At 42.0% G+C, this 12,554-nt stretch overlaps 1 long non-coding RNA gene across 2 annotated transcripts in view; it reads right to left on the bottom strand.

Annotated features, from left to right (window-relative positions):
- The window catches only part of LOC146425589 (uncharacterized), a 289,101-nt gene extending 276,553 nt beyond the window's left edge, over positions 1-12,548 (bottom strand). For both annotated transcript variants that reach the window (XR_014846528.1, XR_014846527.1), the window contains exon 1: positions 220-12,548. This is a non-coding gene — a long non-coding RNA (uncharacterized LOC146425589). The remainder of the gene's footprint in view (positions 1-219) is intronic.
- Between the last annotated feature and the right edge of the window lie 6 nt (positions 12,549-12,554).

Below are 12,554 nucleotides of genomic sequence, written 5' to 3'. Positions count from 1 at the left end.
AGGTTTTGTCCATAAGGTGCAGACCCTGCCAAGCCGAGGCCAGGCTGCTTCCATCCCAGGAGCAAGGCCTTTCTCTCCTTTGCAAGGCCTTTGCAGTTTTAACTCTTAAATGAGACTCCCACTGGTTCACAGTCTTTTCCAGGCATCCACCTGCTCTTCTAGCGTGGGCTGTGGGTGAATTTCTGCACTCCTGTGGACTCCATGGGCTGCAGGGGGAACCTCCTGCCCCCCCCATGGCCTTCACCATGGCTAGCAGAGGGTTTTCAGCTCTGGCTCCTGGAGCACCTCCTCCTCCACCTTCTTCACTGACCTTGGCGTCTCCATGCTGTTCTCCCTTCACATATTTTCACCTCCACCTCCTCCTCCTCCAACTACAAAGAAGTGCGTGACTGCCTTGTTTTGATTTCTTCTTAAATGTTTTCACAGAGGCGTAACTAGCACCTCTAATTGGCCCAAACTTGGCCGGCAGCATGTCCATCACTCTCAGAGCCATCAGAGTTTGGCTCTGCTAGACTTGATGTAAAAACTTCCAGAACTTGCACTCAGGACACACAGGAGCCATCTTTGTGCCACACCCCACCCCTCAGACACCTTCCCAGGCCTACCACAACAGCTTCTGAGGGGTCCAAATTTCTCCTAGATGTTAAAAATACTTTACTGATGTCTTGGGCCAATCAAAACCACCACAAGCTGCTTCTATCTGTATGACATGTTTCCTCAGCATCTTCCAGATTTGCTTTTTTCAGGTTTGGTTGGCTGTAATAAATGGTTTCCATAGTCTCCAGGCAGTCATGAACCACCGGCTCTCAGGTTGCCGATGTTTTGCCGAGAAAAGAAGCTGGATTCACAATGCTAGTTGTGATGATGTTCACATCGTCTTGTTCCACCAGTATGGCTTGGTACCCAAGGAACTGAGGAGGCAACCAGTGTCCCCCTTTCTTCTCTAGCACCGCTGATACCGTATGTGAGACTAAGACAGTTATCTTATGGCCCATCGTGAACTTTCGGTCTTTCTGTATGTTGAGTACTACAGCAGCAACTTCCCTGAGGCACCCTGGCCAACCTTTGTTCACCTCACCCAGTTGTTTTTAGAAATAGGCTACTGCTTTCTGGTATGGCCCTATTTGTTGGGCCAATACCCCTAGAGCTATGCCTTGGTACTCATGGGAAAACAACCAGAAGGGTTTCGTCACATCTGGAAGGCCTAATGCTGGTGCTCTCATCAGTTCATGTTTAAGTTGAGTAAATGCTCTCTTGGCATCTCTAGTCCAGACCAAATGTTTACTTCTAGTTTTTAGTATATTATATAAAAGTCTTAACAACAGTTCATAGCTATAGATTCACAGTTGACACCATCCTGTCATACTTAAAAAGGTTTGAAGTTCTTTCACCGTCTGTGGTTGAGGAGTTTGACAAATGTCCCAGCTCTCATTGCCCTCCTGAAATCTTATATATCACTTGTTTTCTTGTCATCTGGGCTTTCTGTTGAGAAACTTTATACCTGTTATGTTCTAAGAAATTGAGTAAACTTACTGTCAATTCATTGCACTCCTTTTCAGTTTCTGCTGTGATCAAGAGATTATCCATGTATTGTAGTAATACTCCAGTTTCTGTCAGTGAGGTCCATTTCTCCAAGTCTTTTGCTAGTTGATTTCCAAAGAGGGTTGGACTGTTTTTGAATCCTTGTGGTAACACGGTCCAGGTTAGTTGGGATTTTCATCCCGTTTCAGGATTTTCCCACTCAAAAGCAAAAAGCTTTTGACTGTCAGGGGCCAGAGGCAGACAGAAAAATGTATATTTTAAATATAAACTGGCAAACTACACTTGTTCCTACCAATTAGGTTTCAGAGGGGTCCCTAGAACCTCTACCCAGGAAAAGAGAAAAGGTCAGTGGACATCATGGAGAAAAACATACAGTATAATTTTACTATTTAAAATTATCTGGATTGCCTTAGGGGTGGGAGTATAACAACACTTACTAATTCTGATATCCTCAGCATTATTTTCAGGGTCCTGATTTCAGACCAAAAACTTTTTTCAATTTAATTGAAACCTTCAGTGGTTCTCCAATCCAAAATCTTTCTTTTAGTCACTTGTATGCTGGAGAGGACTTTCCAGCTGCGACTTCTTCTGCACAAATTACACGTCTTACCATTACTATACGCACTTCCCTTGGTAATTTTATGCTTTGCTCTGAGGAGATAGGAAGAGGTACATAGATTAGTTTCCATAAGTATATGAGCTCCCAAAACTAAATTGAGGGAGGAACTTTTTCATTCATTGTGGCAACCAATAAGAAAAACATATTCATTTATATAAACATACATAGTAACAACAACAGTTAGAAATGTGACAATTACAAATGAAGTTAGTACTTTAACAATACTGATGAGTATTCTCAGGATTATTAGGTGATCAAGTTGGAGTAGCCAGCCATCCTTTGAGGTCTTTTCACTTTTAATTTGTTAAATAACATCAATGTGATGTTAGAGTGGTCCCTAGAGAAAAGGACACTCCTATCTTTTACTTACTTATTCCTCTGGTATTTGAAGCTATACTTGCTATTACAGTTATTACAAGGTTCTTCTAGGATGGTTGACTAATCAATCCAGAAACAACCATGCTGGCATACTGGAAACACTGTTCTGGAAATACAAAAAAGATAAACAATTTAATGCATTTCATTTTAGAATTTTGTGTTTTATTACAGTTTTTAACTGATTTACTGTTTATTATATTGTCCAATATAGTTCCTCTGTGTTCTTTTTCCTGAAGCTGATTTTATTCACATAATTTAGGAGTCTCTGGCTGTATATCTCACAGTCCTGTGGGGGTAATCAAAAGTCTTTTCCACTTCTGTTAAAGTAGCTGTTTATCCCGCTTCTGGACATACACCAAATCTTCTAGCTGGTGAGGATACACTTGAACATTCGGAGTTAATAATGAGACCAAAACAAACTTGCATCATGATAAATGTAACAACCTGGGAGAAAGTAGTTCTCATTCTCCACAACTACCAATGGGTTGGGGTTTTTTTTTTGCCAGTCCTTTTCAGACCATATCTCTTTTCTTCAGCAGTATAACATTAACTGCAAAATTGTATCAGAATTCAAATACCCATTAGATGGCCATCTCTTTTTATTATCTAATGAATAACTTGGTCACTAGCGGTTACAATATTTGATAAGGGTCTTTTTACTAATTGTCCCTCCTGGTGCTCCCCCGATCGCCTTCCAGTGGGTTAGGATGCACCCTAAGGGGTTTTTAGCTACTATTTCTTGGCTTTGTTTGTTTCCCATTTTGCTCCTCTTTTGCTTTGCTCTTTTTCGTCTGCTCCCCTCACAGGCCTACGGAAATGCCAATTCAAGTTCTGCATTTGCTTCGCACTTATTTGTGCGTCTCAGTCGTGTCTTTTTACTCTCACACAATCAGTCCAGGACTCGCTTTTCTCGTCTCTGGCCATTTCCCTTGTGGGACAACAGAACTGCAGATTGGAGCTCCGCACTTGCTTAGTGCACTATTGGACATCTCAGCCACTCACACACTCATTCACTTTCACCAATAAAATTTTCATCAGAGAGAAAAAAAACCTTTTCTCTACAGGTTTTAATAGGAAAAGGAAAACACCTCATGAATCTCTTCACTCTGGAACAAAGACAACTAAATCTACTTCCTGTAATTCTTATAGGAATTCATTTATTGCCCCTTCTAGTACTGCTTCCTGGAATCTGATTATCCCCTCTTCTTCCTGAATTCCTTCTTCTAAGTTAAACCTGTTCAGTTCTGTCCTACAAAGCACATTACCTGGTATAATAGAAAAATCCTTTAAGGATTTCTCCTTCTGACAACCTGGACAAAACCAGCAAGTCCCTTCTTTTGAGTCGAAATTATTAATGTGACCACACTGTATACAGATGACACAAAGGTATATCGGATGACATTCCCCACACAACAAACACAATGAAGGGGATGCTCTCTCATCCGCTACTTCTACTAGTTGAGTTAGACTTTCTTCTATAAACATTTAACAGACATAGGGGACAGGGACAGATTAAAACAGGTATAGACAAAATAGATTACAAGACTTAATAAGATTGCCAGTCCAATTGCCAGTCCTAACTCTGACCACAACATCAATACTGTTGAAGAGGCAGAAGTGAGATATGTGTAGATTGACAAAAATAATACCTAACCAAAATAATAAAAAATTATTACTAACGCTGCTCCAATACCAATACCATAAAAATCAATCAGACAAAATTCATCAACGCATTCAGAGTAACCAATTCCGAAAAACAAGCCAAAAGTTATGTATGCCAACAAGTCAAATACCTCAATTTTGCCCAAAAGGGGTGGGAATGAAGTCTGCACTCCTTATTAACGGGGCACCCGAAATACCAATTCAGAATACCAAGTTTCCACGATAGGGGCTCAATGTTGCATTCCCCACTCAAGGGGCTCAATACAACACTCCCCACTTAGGGGCTCAATAAGGCATCTCCCACTCAGGCACTCAGTGTGTTGTTGCAGATAAGAAAAACCTTACAAAATGAGGGCCTTGTTACCCTTGTAAAATCCTTGCTCACTCCTGTTACTTTGGCTAACCAGAAAAGCATTCTGGGAATGACTCAGCTAAACTTGAGGTGAAAAACAAGTTACATAACCCTGGAAAACAAGCGATAGAACCAGTGAGTGCTCACACCATGGTGTATAGTGGTTGGTTATAACCAGCGTGTGTTCCTATCATGGTTTATGGTGGTTGGTTAAACATGTTTGTTGTGCCTCACAAGAATGTAAACTTATAACACACTGACTGTTTAAGAACCCTGGATTTTTGCAATAAAGTGCTTTGGCCATATGACTTCTAAGGGAAATTCTTGTCATTCATCTGTTACAGTGTGGCACTCCCCACTCAAAGGACAAACCCGATGTACACCTTAAAAGGTGCCAGCAACCCAGTATACACACATCCAGCATATGTCTTACGGAGTGTACTAGTTTGACTAGTTGAGTTACAAGGTAAAGGGTGCTTTACAGTTTGCGTACCTCAATGTCAGGATCTTGTCTGCTCCCATAAAGATCCACTGGAGCACAGGGAGTCTCTCCAGAGAAGTCTCCAGCAGCGCCTAGAGCGTCCCTAGCTCCAGAGGGTCTCACAGCCGAATGGAGAGGCTCCTGGCTGGCTCACCAAACTGATTCAAAGGAATACTCCACAGCAGGTACTGTAAAGTAAAGCACACCTTTATTGGTGCCAAGAGAACACGTAGGGGTTGGCACCTTCATGTACATGTCTGGCTATAGTTCATTTTACACAGGTTTTTATACTTTTACAATTCTGGCATGTGCCCTTGTTTGTTTGTTTATCTAAAAGTTACAGTTTTAAGGGTTGGGGTAGTACATAACTTGTGGTATCCTTATGTTAGGGTTACAAACACGGCACACAGTTCTATCTAACATATTCATCACACACACCTAACTTTACTGTTATAAGACATATTCAGTTTATAGCTGTGCTTTATTGATTATGTCCTTCTATTTTCTATCTATTACAACAAAACTTATGACTTTGCATTTTTCTAGCCTTTTGTGTCAGTCTCCCTTCTTATCTCCTTAGCCCACTAGGGCTAGTTCCCTGCTTGCAGAAGCAGTTACAGTTAAGCACAGCAGCTAACATACCCCTCTCTTCTTATCACTTAGCCCAACAGGGCTAAGCTCTTGCTTGCAAAAGTGGTTACAGTTAGACGCAGCAGTCACACTTAAGTTTTTGTAAATTCATACTTATGTTAACATGCTTATGTCAAGTAAGGCCTGTATTTCAGCATGTGTAAGCAAAACAGGAAAAACTTACCTTCAGAGCCCATGCAGTGTCCTGCCACAATAAAGCAGCCCAGGTGCATTTATCCCTGCGTGGCCAATTGGTCTTCTTCCATTGCTGCAGTCACTCCTATAGGGTATTAGCCATCATCCAGGAGTATGAGTATAGGCTATTTTTTTTCTTCAGCAATCGCTAGGGCTAGTCGGATTGCTTCCACTTTTGCAAATTGGCTTGACTCTTCTTCAGCGGCCTCAACAACTCGTCATGTGGGACTCCACACAGCAGCTTTCTACCTACCTACCACAAGGCAAGATCCATCAGTAAATAGAGCATAGCCTCTTTCATCTTCCGATAACTCATTATATTGATTTAGGGGGGCTAGGAGTTACTAATTTAGGGGGGCTAGAAGCTGAATAATAATCTTTTGGAACTAATTTAGGAGGCCAAAAGTTGGATAATGATTTACTAGAGGCAACTTGCTAAAACAATATATCGCTTGCTTAATGGTTTTTGCACTTGCCAAGCAGAAGGGGAGGATGCAAAGAAGAACGCGGGACTATTGATAAAAATTACTGAATGTGACTGAACATCCTGCTCTTGGACCCCAGAACTGGCTCAAGTTAGTTCTAAGGCTTGGACTTAGACCAAGAACCAAGGGAGCATGCGCAAGGAAACAGGGTGAAGAGTTTATCCTGAGGAAGACTACTAACTTCGTCCCTCATTTATCTTTGGAACCCTCGCCCACAATTAATCCGTGACACCACGCTTGAGTGAACATATTTAAATGAACTTTGAACTCATTATAATACAAAGCAGGGATAGATAATGAATATGTATAGGGGCATTGTGTAACTTCATGCATATGTAACCTGTAATCTAATATAAACCAAGTGAAGTGCTGCTGACGGTGTGCATGCCTTTGGAGGGGCTACCCCCCATGCACCCCAGCTGGAATAAACGCATACCTATTTAATAACTATTTGAGTTGTGGAGTCAATCCGCGCCTCAGTATGGTGCTGCTTCTTGAGCATGAGTCACCTTCCTGGGCAATGCTCCAAAATCTCTGCCTTCTGTCCAGGATTCTTGGGCCTGTTATCCCAGTATCAAAGCAGCCAGGCAGAAAAACACTCACCTGGCTGGAGGCTGTAATCTTTTTGCAAGTCTCGAAGTTCTGATGAAGTCAGGGACCGAGTAACTTTGGTTTCCTGTTTGATTTGCCTCACTCCTTTCCATTTCTTTGTTGAAGGACCTGCTTCTTGATCTAACCCCTCCTCTCCTACTTTTACTTCTCTTGCTTCTACTTCTTCCTCCCTTACTAATCGATGGTATGGGCCTGTAACTCACTTTGTCCATTTTTTTCTTTTTCACTACTGGGGCAATTACTGTAGTTGCTGTGGTTTGAGTCCCTGTCTCAGCTATAGTGTCCTCAAATGCAGTTTGGGTTCCTGCCTTAACTACAGTCCTCTGAGAGTTCTGAACAATGGCTCAGTAGACACAGGCCATGCCCCAGTACAGGGTGAGAAGCTGCTGGTTTTCATTGGGTTAGGCAAGGCACCTTTCTATCAGGTGATGTGTCAGATTGTCAGGGTTGATTACCTGCTCAGGTGTAAAGTCCCAGGCAATGGGAGGTGATAACCACCCTAGAAACCTGCCTAAATCCTTCCACACACCCTGCACCCAGGGGACTGGATGCCTTGGGGAATATTTCGATATCTCCTCATCTAAAGTTTGTTTTCTCTTACACCAGGATGACACCAGATTCCACAAACTTCATAGTGTACCACCAGTATTTGCTAATATCATTAATAGTATTTAACAACTTACATAAGGATGAGCAATGACCATGGGAGTCTTCATTATAAAATGATTTACATTAATCTTGGGCAGAGAGAGGGAGGTGTATTCTGTCATTGTCTACAGAGGATAGTTACCCCAGCATAAGAAGGCAATCAGTGTAAGGACAAAGCAAAGAGCCATTAACATGTTCCCAAACTCAACAAAATAAAGAGATAAGCAGTGCAGCTGACAAACGCCATGTCCTGCACAGGAGCTTGACAGGAGCTTACTATTTGATAACCACTATTTACTACAGCATGCAATATATATATATAAATATAACTGCTTTTGTTCTGCCCCACACATTGGGTGCCAAAAAGGACTGTAGCGGGCTGAACTCAGCTGGAAGCCAGATGCCCACCAAGCTGCTCTATCACTCCCCTTTCCAGCGGGACAGGAGAGAGAAGATGGGAAACAACTGGTAGGTTTGTTATGAATATTTTGATCAAATAATCAATTAAATCATATAAAAGGGTTAGCTATGATTTTAAGTAGAAAATTGTGAAGCATAAGGTGTAGAAGTATCAGGAGTGCTGTGTTTGGAATGTGTAACTATAGAAACATCCCCAAGAAGTTACTGGGCCTTCATGTTTCGGTCAAGAAACTATGGAGACCATCATGCTCACCAGTTATGCTGCTTGGAAACCCACTACCCTTCCCATCTTGATTTTAATATCAAGGATTCCAGTCAGTAGACCTCAGTAGAAATAGCCAATGATTGTTTTAGGATAAAAATATTGATGAAGTTATGTAATTATTAGAACCAATCAATGTAAAGGTTAAATTTAAGAGTGGGCATAGTATGCGTAGTATGTAAAAGAACTTATGTAATTATGATTTAGTGGAACAAGTATAAAAAAGGGATGGGTTTTGCTTGTTGAGCGAGACACATTTTGGAGGAAGCTATCTCCTATATCCCCAGCACCCCCAATAAAGAAGTGTCTGCTTATTCACATCAAATGTGTGTTGGATAAATTTCTTTCATCCTGTTTGGTGACAGATTGAAATAAGGGAGTTTACTAAAGCAAAAAAAAAAAAGTTTGCGTGCGCATAAGCAAAATTAAGAAAAAAAATTACTCGCTATTTACCATTGGCGAGCAATGTTCAGACACTTCCTGGAAAGCAGGGCTTCAGCACATGCAGCAGTTGCTCCAGGAAGGAAAACATTGTAAAATAACAAATGCCCCCTGTTCTTCCTCTCTTGCTTAGCTTTTAAATCTGAGCTGACATCATATGGTATGGAATACCCCTTTGATTAATTTGGGTCAGCTGGCCTGGTTGTGTCTGCTCCCAGGATCTTGCCCACACCCAGCCCCTTGTTGGGGGGGGGGAATGTTAGAGAGACAGCGCTGATGCTGTGCTAGTGCTGCTCAGCAATAGCCAAAACACTGGTGTGTTATCAACACCTTTCTAGCTACCAATGCAAACCACAGCACTGTGAGGGTGCTATGAGATAACTCCAGCTCAGCCAGACCCAATACAGATAGATAAGCAAGGACATGAAGCAAGAACATGTCTTGACCCTACCTCCTCTTGGAATTTCTATCAGCTGAGACACCGCTGGAACCAGGAGTGGTAGCTAAATTTGTTCTTTTCTGTATCTTTTTTCTCTTTCTTTTTATTCTTCTTCTAATTCCCTCTTCTCACAGTTTTTAGTAACTTAGAATCGGATGGGCTTTGGAGTTTGCTAAGTTGAATGGGCTAAAAGTGAAATATTTTATGTTGATTGAATGTTGCTTTAAGCTTCTGCCAAAGTTCTCTGATTTTCTGAAGTTCTTAGTAAAGTGTTTGTTGTTTTGACTTCTTGAGAATATCTTGTTGGTATTTCTGCTGTGTGTCTAACTCAGGGTACATAAAAAAGTAAGGCCTTTTAAGTGTCTCATTGAGTGGGTTTTGGGGCCTTGCATTTTAATTGGTGCAGCGAGCAGGGTACTCTTGAGGCAACGAGGACGTGTTTTATACAGAGAAAACTGCTAGTGGCAGAATAAAGGAGAAACTGAATTTTGATCGAAAACAATATTTTCTGGCAGAAAGGTCATGGAAACCAGGGCAAAAATTGACCTGGACTTCCCTCCACTGATAGAGTTGCTAAAAGCTTACAAAGCTTGTCTGGCCCTAAACAGAAAGATGTGGGCTAAGGAAATTGGGCACAATCTGGTTAGTTGTGGAGAAAATCAGAATTTTGGGTAAAGAAATTGAAAAACTCTAATAAGGAAAATAGTTTGGTAACCATATGGGCGGAAGCTGGGCTCAGAGCTGCACAAAGAGAGAAATATGTTGCCGAGCAGCAACAGAGAGCTAACTGAGTTGCAAATTGCTTTGGTGGCTGAAACAATAGTAAAACTCTGGGTGGATCCAGAATTGTATGTGGAGAAGAAGTTATCCCAAAATGTGAAAAACTAATTGAACAAGCTTGTCCAGAAACAAAGGTCTTCTGATTTGGAAATTAACACTGATGGGGGAGGTGTGGAGAATGAACCACGATTTTCCAGCCTCGAGGAGGAGGTGAACTTCCATGAGCATGATGTCACCCCCTTTAGCCCTTGGGAGAAGCTTGATGTAGCACAGCCAAATCCCCTTCACCATCCTAAACTCTGCCCACCTGTAAAAAATTAGGAGGTGGAGAGGGAGGTGAGACTCCCTGAGCATGATGTCACCTCCCTCCACTCCCTGGAGGAGAACTCAGTAAAGCCAGCCCCCTCTTCCCTCACCCACCCCAAGCTCTGCCCACTTGTAAAGACGGAATTCTTTACCAGGAGGCGGAGCCCACAGTAATGATATCTCTCTCTGCAACAGAATTAAGTTACAAGGGAAAATTAGCAATCATCCCAAAGAAGACAAAGTAGAGAATGTTTGGAAGATTTCCCTAAGGGGGGGGAGCAAATGAAATGAAACTTTCCAAGGAGAAAGCACATGGCAAAGAGCCCTGGTCTCTTGCCCAGGGAACAACCTTTTGTGTGAAAAGTTTGTACCTGTTGGAGGGGGGAGAACCCATCCCTCTCCCCACTCCAAAATTTGCTAAAAGCACTGAGAGAATGTGGGAGGCAGCTGGCTTCCAAACAATGCATGAGAAACAGCTGGTGTCCTGTCGGCCTTCTCCCATGTTGTTGCTATTTATTGCAAAACTTAAGGATCAAGACCGAGAAAATAAACTCTCGGCTCCACCCACAAAAAGTGAGCTGGGGGAGGGTGGTGAATTCAGATATCCTAAAAGGCTCCCTGGAAATAAATGGAAATTCTGTTTCCCTGGATTGGCAATGAAGGTTTGCAAAATGCTCCTACACTTTCACCTTCTGGTGGTAGTGAGTACAGAGCCTTGTCTGCCACTAGAGGCAAGGAACTCAATTACTGAAGTCATTCTGGACTTAAGGGCCACAGATGACTATGGCAGAAAACAAAATACCACCAGATGGACAGTTCTTTCCTTTTAAGACTGGTCCAAGTGGGACTGAGTTTTCTTTTTTGTCTCCTCAGCAGATATTCCAAGAGAAGAGGTGTTTCATGAGAGGATGAAGTGGCAACAGGACTGAAGAGTTGCTGTTCTTTGCTGCATCAATTATTTACACGTTTTTCTCTTGATAGTTGTGAGATATCTATGTTTATACGTGTTTTATATAAGTTTGTGACCAGCAATGTTTTAACATGTTTGTATTTTCTCTCAGGTTGCTACAGTGTATAGAAAAGATTCCTCCCTCAATTCAGTTTTGGGAGTTCACATAGGATTTCCTATGATTATGGAATCAAATTTGTGTACCTCTTCCTTTCTCCTCAGAGAAAAGTAAAAAATTACTATATCGAGGGAAGCACACGTAGTAGTGGTAAGCAAACTGTAAAGCCTAATTATACAGAAGAAGGGGATGTCAAACTGTTGGTGGCCCCTGGAAGGAGGGAGAAAATGGGCTGACAGAGGAGCTGAAGTTGCAGCTGGAAAGTTCTCTCCGGCTGTAGATGAAGGCATAAGTGGTTAAGCTGACTAAAGAGAAGAAAGATTTTGGGTTTGAGAACCAATGAAGGTTTGGTAAAGTAGGAAAGGCATTAGGTCCAAACCCAGGACCCTGACTGAAACAATATGCTGAGGAGTTTGGAATGACTTGAGTTTTGGCATATCTTTGACACCCCCCCCCGAGGCAATCTAGACTATAATGTAGTAGAATTTTTACTGAATGCAATCATCCCATGGTGCTCACTGACTTTTTCCTCTGTCCCTGGGTATGGGTCTCAGGGATGCCTCTGAAACCTGGATGGTGGGAGTAATAAGGGTGGTCATCTGGGACATGTATATTTGTTTGGGTTATAACAATACCTGAACCTCTAAGGTTATGGACTCCACAAGGAAAGAAAACCTAACTATTGAAACTTGGCCTATCCTTAAAGCTTATATTTTTGACAAGGAGTGCATGTAGTAGTTTGACCTTGTATGGATGCCAGGTGCCTACCAAGCCACTCTATCACTCCCCAGCAAGACAGAGGAGAGAAAAATAAGATAGAAAAGAACTAGTAGGTTGAGATAAGGCAGTTTCCTGAAGAAAAAATAAAAAAGAATGAAAGTTTCCATGTGCATAAGCAAAGAGGAAAAAAAAATTAATCTCTACTTCCCATTGACAAGCAATGTTCAGCCACTTCCCAGGAAGCAAGGCTACAGCACACCTAGTGGTTGCTCCAGAAAGGAACATGTAAGATAATGAATGCCCCCCATTCTTCCTCCCTCACTTCGCTTTTATATTTGAGCCGACTTCATATAGTATGGAATATCCCTTTGGTTATTTTAGGTCAGCTGGCCTAGTTGTGTCCCCTCTCAGGATCTTGCCCACTCCTAGACCCTTGATGGGGGAGGGGAATGTCAGAGAGACAGTGCCAATGCTGTGCCAGCACTACTCAGCAGTAGCCAAAACACTGACGTGTT

This window comes from Lichenostomus cassidix, chromosome W, assembly GCF_008360975.1.
Source record: "Lichenostomus cassidix isolate B80296 chromosome W, HeHo_3.0, whole genome shotgun sequence".
In the NCBI taxonomy this organism is placed as follows: domain Eukaryota; kingdom Metazoa; phylum Chordata; class Aves; order Passeriformes; family Meliphagidae; genus Lichenostomus; species Lichenostomus cassidix.
The sequence above is the reverse complement of the archived record's forward strand: the minus strand, read 5'-3'. Positions and strand labels throughout refer to the sequence as shown.